This window comes from Hyperolius riggenbachi, chromosome 2 (assembly GCF_040937935.1).
Source record: "Hyperolius riggenbachi isolate aHypRig1 chromosome 2, aHypRig1.pri, whole genome shotgun sequence".
Lineage (NCBI taxonomy): Eukaryota > Metazoa > Chordata > Amphibia > Anura > Hyperoliidae > Hyperolius > Hyperolius riggenbachi.
In genome coordinates, this window is record NC_090647.1 from 272528976 (window position 1) to 272541214 (window position 12239).

The window sequence follows — 12239 nt, forward strand, 5'->3', positions numbered from 1 at the left end:
ATCCTGAGTAAAAGAAAGACACTGGCCCAGAACGTAACACCACAGGAGCGACAGGCCATCAGATCCCTTAAGGAGAATAAGGACATTATTATTAAACCAGCGGATAAAGGTGGTGCCATAGTCATAATGAACACCAGTGACTACATCCAGGAGGCACAAAGACAATTATCCAACACCGCTCACTATGCCAAATTACAGGGGGACCCCACAAAAGGCTACAGGATGGCACTTAATAGGATGGTTAACAGATTGCCTGCAAACATCAGACTACATGTAAGGACCCTTATCCCTGAAGAGCCTAGAACAGCCTGCTTTTACATGCTTCCCAAGATCCACAAAGAGGGAAACCCTGGCAGGCCCATAATCTCAGGGAGCGGAACTCTTACAGAGAACATCTCAGGGTGGCTGGAAAACATTTTGAAACCTCTTGTCTGTAAAAGACCCAGCTACTTACAGGATACCACCCACCTCCTGAACAAACTGTCAGCCATCGGCCCAGTACCTGAGGGAACCATACTGGCCACGATGGACGTGGAGTCCCTGTACACGAACATTCCCCATGATGATGGTATTGCGGCCTGCCGTAAATATCTTCAGGGTCAGGGCATACCTGTAAAGCCTATTACTGGACTGATCAAATTCATTCTCACTCATAATTATTTCACTTTTGGACAGGACCTCTATTTACAGCAGATGGGCGTGGCAATGGGTTCGCGATTCGCTCCACAGTATGCAAATCTATTCATGGCCAAAATCGAAGAGGAATACCTCAATGCATGTGGCATAAAACCCTTGGCCTACTTCCGCTTCATTGATGATATTTTAATCATCTGGTCCGCAAGTGAGGATGATCTTCTCCAGTTCCACAGGAACTTCAATGCCTTCCATCCTACAATCAAATTGAAACTTACCTACTCTCACACAGAGATTAACTTTCTGGACACCACCATATACATCAGGGGTAACAACATACAAACCTCTGTGTATCGCAAACCTACAGACCGTCCCACATACCTAAGATATGACAGTTTTCATCCCAAGCACATTAAGAACTCTATAATTTACAGCCAAGCTATAAGGTACAACCGGATTTGTTCTGACAGGATGGACAGAGACAAGCACCTGGATCACCTTAAGAACACTTTCATTAAACAAGGTTACAGTCCTCCCATGGCTGAGGCCCAAATCAGGAAAGCCAGCAACATCCCCAGGACTGAACTCCTGAAATATAAGCAAAACCAGAAAGAGGAACGTGTCCCTTTGGTTGTCACCTACAACCCACACCTGGAAATCTTAAGGAGGATTGCTAAGGAACTTCATCCCATTTTACACAAGGATCACAGACTGAGAACGATATTCCCTAAACCTCCACTCTTGTCATATCGGCAACCACACAATCTAAAACAGATGATTGTCAGGAGCTCTTTGAATAGGCCTCAACAAAACGGAACATCACCCTGCCGACAAAAAATATGTGGGACCTGCAGACACATTTACTCCACTGACAGGGTAACGATACCAGGTTCACAACAGGAGTACAGAATACAAGGTAAATTTTCTTGTGGGTCCACCAATCTGGTATATCTGATCATGTGTGCTAAATGCCCCAATGTTATGTACGTGGGAGAAACTGGACAAACTCTGCGCAAACGTATGAATGGACACAGGCACACTATTAATGATACCAAATCTGGACTCCCAGTTGCTACACACTTTCGGTCCAACGGACACAGCATGGATGATCTTCGTGTCACTGCCCTGAAGGGCGGCTTCAAAACGTCAAATGACCGATTAATAGCAGAAACAAAATTTATAAATTGTTTCAAAGCTGTGCAGAAGGGTCTGAATAAGGACAACAACTTTCTATATTGGTATGAGATTGATGATATATGAACTGTCTCAGGCACCCTAGCTGAACTTGTGAACTAAGAATTTACGATACCTCTGGGTCAATCCTAATACCAGGTCTGTGAGCAATAAAGTAAACAAGGATCCTTATCTTACCCCATTTAGATGGTCTGTTTGTATTAAGGCATCTTAATGATGTATTTATGCTTGAAAAAAATATCTGTTTTTCCTTTTGATGTTGCATGTATATAAGCTGTCTGTACCACCAGCTTGCAAACTAACAGGATATAAACCTGACGAAGGCTGCAAGGCCGAAAGCTTGTTTATTCTTATTCATTTGTAGTTAGCCAATAAATGGTATCATCCTGATTTAAAACTTCTTGCTTTTACTGATGGCTAACACGGTACAATACCCTACTGCTACTCCTTATGGATGCAACTTGTGGCGGTACCACAGTTCCTGGCTTTTAAGCACAGCACTTGCAGGTGGGGCAGATGTTGCAATCTGTGAGGGATCCAATCACCTGTTTTCCAGAAGTTTTAAGTTGCAGTCCCAATGTAAGAGCCAATGGGGCTCCAGAGCACATGGAAAAGGGTAGGATGCTGATGAACATTATTGTGATACTTTATTGGCTAAGTAGATTTCTTGATAGAGAACAGGTAATTCATTGTTTCAGATGTTTTTGTACTACTTTTTCTTCAGCGGTGGTAAAGAGTTTTTGTGAAATTATGCAATTGACTTATAAGGATATGGATGTAGTATTTGACATTTTTACAAAAGAGATTGTGCTTGGCAGAATGGCTTCTTAGATGTTCCTCCTTGCTTAAAGCAAATCTGAAGCGAAAATAAACTTATGAGATAATGAGTTGTTTGTGTAGTAATAAATAGAACATTAGTAGCAAAGAAGACACCCATATTTGTATTTTCAGCTATATCGCTTTATTTATAACACTGCATCAAAGTATTGCAGTTTCAGTTTAGAATCCAGACTTTGCTTTACAGCTTAAAGTGGTATGAAACTTAGAATTTCTTCTTTGCTCTAAAAGATTATTTATAACATAAAATCTACTACCACAAAAAACTGTAGCAGAACAGAATTCAAACAGTTAAACACAGCACTTTGTTCTTCAGTGGAAAGCTCCTTGCTTTCTGGCCCCATTGGAAGAAGTGATAACATTATATTTTGTTTACATTCATTTGTTAGATACAATTAGTATACAACCAGCAGGATGCTGAAACTGAACTGCTTACAGCTGTGAAGCAGAGAGAGACGAGAAATGATCACTAGATAGATTTTAATATATAAACACAGCAGCCATGCTAGAAAATGCAATGGAAGCTTTAAGAGCAGATAAACTATTCTTTGGGAATTCGTCATTTGTAAACAGACAATATTACTTGTGCACAAAAGCAAATATGGTAATTGCATGGGTAATAAAATGCAACAAACACATTTTTTATTGAATGTTATGTCAGAGCTTTAGCCCACTGTAATATACAAAGCAAAAGTAATGACGCGTTGAACTTTCCTGCAGTAAAATCTTATCTCAAGGTGTCTCCCACTGTTTCTTGGCTGTTTAACCACTTATCATTTTTGCGATAGTATATCTGTGATCATTGAGACTTCATCTTAGCCTCAGGGGCCGCAATTGCCGCTGCTGCTGCATTAATTAACCCCTTACCTCCCCCACTCTCCAATAGTGACCAAAATACAACACAGTATATAAAAACAGAGACATTTAAAAAAAATACATAAATAGTTACCTTAGGGGCTCAGCTTTTTTAAATGTATGTCATGAGGATATATTACTGTTATTTTTGTAAATAAGGGCTTGTGATTAGTGACGGATGCAAAACTGAAAAAAAATACACCTTTATTTCCAAATAAAATATTGTCACCATACATTGTACCAGGGACATATTTTAAAAGTTGTAATAACCAGGACAAAATGGGCAAACAAATGTGTGGGTTTTATCCACAAGTAGCATGTTTTATTTTAAAACTATAATGGCCAAAAACTAAGAAATTCAATTTTTTTCTCTAATATTCTCGTTAAAATGCATTTGAAATAAAATGATTCTTAAAGAGAACCCGAGGTGTGTTTAAAGAATGTTATCTGCATACAGAGGCTGGATCTGCCTATACAGCCCAGCCTCGGTTGCTATCCCAAACCCCACTAAGGTCCCCCTGCACTCTGCAACCCCTCATAAATCGCAGCCGTGCTGTGAGGCTGTGTTTACATCTGTAGTGTCAGTCTCAGCTGCTCCCCCGCCTCCTGCATAGCTCCGGTCCCTGCCCCCGTCCCTTCCCTCTAATCAGCAGGGAGGAAAGGGATGCAGGCGGGGACTGGAGTTCTGCAGGAGGCGGGGAGAGCAGCAGACTGACACTATAGAGATAAACACAGCCAGCTCTGACAAGTTGTTTGTCAGCAGCGCAGCTGTGATTTATGAGGGATTGCAGAGTGCAGGGGGACCTTAGGGGGGTTTGGGATAGCAACAGAGGCTGGGCTGTATAGGCAGATCCAGCCTCTGTATGCAGATAATAATCTTCAAACCCACCTCGGGTTCTCTTTAAAGTAAACCTGTGATGGCGGAATAAAAAGACTTTATACTCACCCGGGGCTTCATCCAGCCCATGAGCACCGACACGTCCCTCGCCATGCTCCCGGGTGCCACCGTTCGGCCACAATCAGCCCCGGTGATATGGCTCAGTTGCGCCAGTCGACTTCAACTCAACAGCAGCTCTCTGCAGTTGGTTTGTGGACAGTCAGTCTGATTACGCTGCCTGTGGATTTGCGCTGCCCCGCATGCGCAGTAGGAGGCTGTGCGGCTACATTTCCTATTTCATAATGCTGCTGATGGTAACATAATAGATATCTCCACTTCCACACATCCTACACTCCTCAACTTTTCAGGGTAGGGAGGGGATCCCCCCAAATACCTCTATATTAAATTGCAGCCCTCGAGCCCCACTGGTTCCCGAGATAGGTTTCTCTAATCTATCTCCTGAACCAGCGGGGCTCGGGGGCTGCAATTTGGCATATAGGTAGTTCGGGGGATCCCTTCCCTGAAAATTTGAGGAGTGTAGGATGTGTTACCATCAGCAGCATAATGAACTTCACACTGCGCATGTGTGCTACTCAGTGTGGAGGGGAGCTTCCAGGCAGCGCGATCAGACATTACACCGGCTCTGGTCATGGCTAAGACAATGAAACGGCTGTGCATTGTGGCTGCTCACAAGTCAGGAAAGGGCTATAAGGCCATTTCTAGATGTTTTCAAGTTCCAGTGGCTACAGTGCAAAGTATTATTAAAAAATTCAAGATTTTCTGCACTGTGGAAATCTCAGGATGTGGTCGGAAACCAAAAGTGACACCTGTGCTGGCCAGGAGGCTAGTGAGAGAGGTGAAAAAGAAACCTAGGATCACCACCAAGGTCATCCTGGTGAATCTGGGCTCTGCTGGTGGCAATGTCTTAAGGCAGACAATCCAACGGACACTGTACACAGCTGGGTTCCACGGATGCAGGCCAAGGAGGACGCTACTTCTCCAGATAAGGCACACAAAAGCTCACTTGGCCTTTGCAGATGCTCATCTGGACAAATAAGAAGACTTCTGGTCTTCTGTGTTATGGTCAGATGACACAAAAATTGAATTGTTTGATCACAATGATGTTTTTTTCATTTAGCATAAAAAAGGAGAAGCCTTCAACCCAAAGAACACCATCCCCACTGTCAAAAATGGTGGTGGGAGCCTAATGCTTTGGGGGTGTTTTTCAGCCAATGGACCAGGGAACCTACTCACAGTAAACGGCACCATGATAAAAGAGAAATACATGAGGATTCTCAATGAGAACATCAGGCAGTCTGCAGAGAAACTTGTCATTGGGCACCAGTGGACATTTCAGCATGACAATGACCCAAAACACAAAGCAAAAGTGGTGAAGAAATGGTTAGCAGATAACAACATTAACGTTTTGGAGTAGAGTAGCCAGAGTCCTGACTTGCATCCAATTGAGAATCTGTGGAGAGAGCTAAAGATCAGGGGGATGGCAAAAAAGACCCTCCAACCTGAAAGATTTGGAGGTCATTGCTAAAGATGAATGGGCAAAAATACCTGTGGAGACATGCAAAAATAGGAAGCGTTTGATTGCTGTAATAGCCAATAAAGACTTTTCTATTGATTATTGGGACTGGACTCTTTTTGCTCAAATGGAAATAAAAGCTGAGAAATGTTTTTTTCCACAATAATGCCTCTTGTACACCGTCTGTTTTGGGAGATACATGTCATTCCCGTCAAAAGAATTACTGCTGGTTGAATAAAAGTAACTTTAAGTCAAAATTTGCCAGGGGTATGAATACATATGGGCAGCACTGTAGATCTGCGGCAGCCCTGGACATTACACACCTTCCATGGATCCAGCTCAGGGTTACTGTAACGTTTGCGTGATATATTTCCGTGGTCAGCGCACAGAGCGTGCGCTGACACTGCAGAAAACCTCCACAAGCATGTAATTATATAGGACCCAGCTATGGTGCTATGCACCTGTAGAGGGAGATTCCCACCGGCAGATGGAGCTGTGGAGTACAGATGGACTCAGCCTCTGTACTGCCACAGATGCCAGATTTGCAGTTGAAGCAATGTAGGGCTGGATAGCCCTAATAAAGAAAGAGCACAGAGACAGAATAAATGTGTGTCCACCAATCTAGTCGCCACCCAGCGACGGTGAACACACAACAGCGGAAACAAAGTGGGAACGCAATCGCAAGAGAGGCGATTGCAAGAAGTGACACAAGACTGAGCAGGACAGAGCACGAGAGTAGCAAAGACACAGCAAGCAAGAACAATAAGGAAAATAACAAACGCTAACTAAACGCGAACACCGCACTCATTCGCAACAGCGAACGCGTTTAAGCACGATCACCGCGCGTTAGGCGCCCAGTGATAAGCGTGCCACCCTAACTAACCAGTGACACACAAACACGAAATAGAGAACGCATTGCTAAACGGTACCTCACCGAGCCTATCACCGCGTGTTAGGCGCCCAGTGATAAGCATGCCACCCTAACTAGCCAGTGACACACAAACACGAAATAGAGAACGCGAACGCTTGCTAAACGGTACCTCACCGAGCCTACAGCAAGCGTTCGTACAAGACAAGACAGAGAGAAGGAGCAGCCAGCAGCAACCACAGCTCTGGCCTACACTCCCAGACAGAATTCAGAAGGAACCACCGCTGCTAGCGCTAGAGCGAATGCAATCCAGACAGACAAACAGATGGGGCTACCAGTAGCAACCGCTGCTCTGGTTAGCACCCCTGAGGCAGAATACAGAAGGAAGCACTGCCACTACCATTAGGGCTAATGCAATCCAGACAGATGGAGCAGCCAGTAGCAACCGCAACTCTGGCCTACACTCCCAGACAGACAGAACGATTCCCTGTCGACCGCCGCTGGCGACAAGGCAATCGAGACAGAGAGACAGAACTAGGCAAAACAGATAATACAACCTGACTGCACTAGAAGGGATGCCTAGTGCAATCCCCAGGAATTACTCTAAGATAATCTTAGCAAACGACAGCAAGGCTGACACTCTAGGAGTGTTTGCAGGAACAAACCTTCATGACCAGCAAAGGATTCTGGGAGCACATGGTATTTATACTGCAAGCCTTCAAAGGAGGCAGCTAGGCAGTTTGCATGACAAGTGTATGCAAATTCCTCAGCAGCAGAGCAGGTCTGAAACTTGCAAAGCAAAGACAGGTCTCTTTTCCAGAGACCTGCAGCCCTCAGACTTAAAGGAAAACTTAAGTAAAAAATAAACGCTATAGCAGCATAGAGGGTGATATAACGGCTGAGAACGCGGAAAATCAGCCGCTTTCCCAGCCTGTCGGCGGCTTGCCGAACCCGGAAGTAGCCGCCGGCGGGGACAGGACGATCGGAGCGGGGCTGCGAGGGCACCATCCAGCTTCGGGGGGCTGAGGGATGCCCCGGGTGAGTAAATGTCATTTTTTATTTTTGACTTAAGTTTTCCTTTAAGGAATGGACAAACAGCTGTCTGCCCGTGCACTCTGAGCTGCGGATTTATCATGGGGTTACCGCTAAAAAGGTTAAAGCATACCTAAATCACCACAAATTTTAAAATTAGATATACTTACTTCAGTAGAGGGAAACCTCTGGATAGTCCAGAGGCTTCCTCGATCCTCATACCCCTAGCAGTCCTTTTAAACTAATTGTCAAATATCTTTCTCATGGCCACATTCCCATCCATGTACAAGCACAGCTGTACTGCGCAAGTACGGGCCAAGCATGTCCACGCTCATGCAGGGCTTTTTCCACTATGTAATAGCAGCCTTGTTCTACTTGGCATGCACAGCCCATACTCATATATAGTCGCAGTGCAACCATGCTTGTACACAGATGGTAGGACAAGAAGAGGGTCCAGTGCAGCAACAGTTGGGCCAAGGAGAATCTGGGAAGCCTCTCGAACAAGTAAAGAATTCCGGCTACTTTATTTGTTTTTGTTTTGTTTTTTTACATTTTTTTTTTAAATTACAGGTTTGCTTTAACCTCTTAAATATCTTCAAATATGAGTTTAGTTTATTGTAATGTAAAGAGAAACATGATCATTTTAAATAAATATTTCAGCATAGTGCTTCTTTTGTGTACAGGAGCTGGATCTGCATTATACGCTAAATATTTGCTTTTTGTGTTATTCACAGCAGAACAAAGCCAAGGCTGAGAAATGGACACAAGAAGTGACCTACAGCATCACTCAGTAGAGACGACCTTTGAATTGCAAGATTTGTCATCACAAGAGGAAGAAATCCTACCTGCATACAGGAGGAGGAGGAGGCGGAGTAGATACTCGCCGTGGCTCAACAGGATGCTGACTGCAGTTTTCCGAAGGACAAAACACATACTCTGCTTTGTGCTCTTCGTTTACACATATATGCTGGGAACTTTCATCGGTGTAGGTTTCCTGATGTATAAGTTTGCTCCTGCTGAAAAAGGATGTATTTAAAGAGCTACTTGCACTGGTTTGGACCCTCGTGTACATCTTCTCTGTTATCTTAATGCGGTTATTCTCTTCCCCCCACCCCGAATGAAAGAGGAAGAAAATATGACTAGAATATGGGCAGTACTATTCTGAGATGCTTGGTGGCTGAGGCACAGTCTACCTGTATATTTGCCCTTTTTCTTTCCTTTCAAGCTGAAATGTTTTGCACTTGCAAGGCTTTTACCTTTCACACTTCAAATACCACAGTGTCTTTTGATTGTTACGTATGTATCACTTTTGTTTATGTTCAGTGAAAAATGTACTGCTAGTTTAAGGAATAATATCTTTTAAAGGGCCCTACAAACTTGAATGTAATTAAATTGGAAAAGCCTGGTACACACATGGAATTTAGATTGGCCAATCAATGAGGAATTTTAGCACCTCTATGAAGCATAAGAGTTTACCTACACAATCTGTTGATAGTATTCAAAATCTGTGGGCTCTCACACTACATGGAGGTGGTAAAATTGGGCAGCGATTGGCCAATCATAATTAAACCAGGCTTTTAGATCTGCAGGTAAATGCGCACAGGTGCAGTCACACTACTCTGCTAATCAATATCCTGTCAGCCACATTAGCCATGAAAAAAGCTGCTGCTCTGTTCTGCACCTTGCATGGGATTGGGCTTCCATAGCATGCACTGCAATCTTGGGGGGGGGGGGGGGGGGGGAGCAGCAGGGCCCGGCCTGTGGAGTGGAGTTTTGCTGAGAGACCCACCAGGCTCACATTATGCCCCTACTTTTCATTAATGGAAAGTATTGATTTGTCTAATTCTTTATAATTGCAGGAACATCGGGTAACCTAACCAGCGTAGAACGTCTGTCCTATAAAGCCCAGCTTAACCTTTAATCTAAGCTTTGGTGGTCTAGAAAGACTAAAGTCCCATGCCCACTATGGGATTTTTTTCCACCAATTATTTTGATGGCCAGCGTTTTTTGTTTTTTTGGTTTTTTTTTAGCAATCTCGCCATATTGGTACAGGTGTGCGATTATGTGAATGACACTTAACATGGCAATAATGACCGTCATTGCGGATCGGATCTTTAAGATCCCCGTCCACACTTGACTTCCCGTTTGCGCCTGTTATGTGCCAGCAATATCCCTCAATGACGAGCGTTCCACAATCCATCTTCCTGTGGACAGATATCCCTGGCAAACACCTGCCCGCAGGAAGATGGATTGGGGAACGCAGGCACGTGCACAGGGGGGTGCTCTGGGTGCCCAGGCACCCCCCTTTTTAAAATCTTCAAAAAAAGGCCCCTCTCGCAGCGCAAAATAAGCCCCACCCCAACCGTGATAAGCCCCGCCCACCCACGGGAAGCTCTGCCTCCGCCTGGGACACTTTCAAGTGAAGAGGCCCAGACAGGAATCCTCGTGTGTCATACTGACCTCTCCCTCCACCTAGGGCCCATACTGACCTCTACCTCCCCCACCACCCATAGTGACCTCTCCCTCCACCTAGGACCCAGTGACCACTCCCTCCCCTAGCACTCACAGTGACCTCTCCCTCCACTTAGCACCCACAGTGACTTCTCTCTCCACCTAGCACCCACAGTGACCTCTCCCTCCACCTAGGACACATACTGACCTCTCCCTACCCAGTACCCACAGTGACCTCTCCCTTCACCTAGCACTCACAATGACCTCACCCAGCACCCACAGTAACCTCTCTCTTACCCAGCACCCACAGTGACCTCTCCCTCCCCCAGCACCCACAGTGACCTCTCCTTCCACCTAGCACCCACAGTGACCTCTCCCTCCCCAGCTCTAGCAGTGATCCTGCCTACCCCAGCATCCACATTGACCTCTCCCTCCCCCAGCACCCACAGTGATTTTTCCCTCCCCCAGTGGCTACCCTCCTGTCCCCTGCAGCACCCACAGGGACCTCCCATCCCAAAAGCAGCACCTACAGTGACCTCTCCCTTTGCCAACACTCACAATGGCCTCTTCCAACATCCAACATCCACTCCCTCCTCCAGTAACCACACTGACTTCTCCCAGCACCCACAGTGACCTCCCCTTCCTCCAGCACCCATACTGATCTCTTCCTTCCACAGCACCCACACTGACTTCTACCTCCCTTAGCAGCAACTATGCCATTCATAGCAGCACCCATAGTGACCTCCCACCCCCTGCACCCACAATGACCTCTACCTCCCGAGACCCACAGTGATCTACCCCAGAGGACCCACAGCGACCTCCCTTTCCTCCAGCACCTATACTGACCTCTACCTCCCACAGCACCCAGTTACTTCTCCCCCCAGCACCCACAGTGACCTACCCTTCCCCCATCAACCACACTGACCTCTACCTCTCCTAGCAGCAACTATGCCATTCATAGCAGTACCCACAGTGATCTCCCACCCCCTGCACCCACAGCAATCCCACCAATATTCAGCACCCACATTACACTCAACCAGTAACCCCCACTATAGCAAGCACCCAGTACTTGCACCAAGCACCCTGCACCCAATACTCACATCCGGCCTCAATATGGCACTTAGTACTTGCATCAAACAGCCACATGACACCCAATACCTGCACCCCTTCACCCTATAGCTGGCACCCAGTACTCACACCTACATGGCACAGTACTTGCACCCAGCCCCGACATAGCACCCACTACTCACACCTGCACACAGCCTTCACATGGCACCCACTATCTGCACTCACATAATTAATACTAGCACCCAAAGTACCTGCACTTAGAACCCACATGACACACAATGCCCTCCCATAGCTAGCACCCAGTGCAGTGTGTGTGTGTGTGTGTGTGTGTGTGTGTGTGTGTGTGTGTGTTGGTGGTGGGGTGTTAAGACTACCTTATGCTTTCTGGAGGGGGGTTATTAGATACACAATTTAGCACGATTATCGATTTCAAATTTTAGCACCACATCCTTGAAGATCCTCTGCACGGCCCTGCCCTTTCTGCAGCACCCACACTGACCTCTACTTTTCCCATCAGCCACCCCTTCCCCTCATAGTTGGCACCCAGTACTCACACTCACATGACACCAAGTATCTGCACTCAGGCCTAAAATTGCACCCACTACTCACACTTGCACACAGCTTCCACATGGCCCCCACTATCTGCACCAAGCACCCACTTAACTCGTACCCGCACCCAAAGTACCTGCATTCAAAACCCATGTGATGCCCAAAGCCCACACATAGCCAGCACCCAGTACAGGTATGGCTCCAAGTATTTGCACCCATGTCACATCCAGTACCTGTACCCAGCACCCACATGACATCGAGTACATGCACCCAGATCTTACATGGCACTAAGTAATCAACACCTGCATGACACTCAATACCCAACCATAGCCAGAACCCAC

At 45.9% G+C, this 12239-nt stretch overlaps 1 long non-coding RNA gene across 1 annotated transcript in view; it reads left to right on the plus strand.

Annotated features, from left to right (window-relative positions):
• The window catches only part of LOC137544310 (uncharacterized), a 59910-nt gene extending 50376 nt beyond the window's left edge, over positions 1-9534 (plus strand). Inside the window, exon 3 of the long non-coding RNA XR_011025813.1 lies at positions 8565-9534. This is a non-coding gene — a long non-coding RNA (uncharacterized lncRNA). The remainder of the gene's footprint in view (positions 1-8564) is intronic.
• Positions 9535-12239: the final 2705 nt, after the last annotated feature.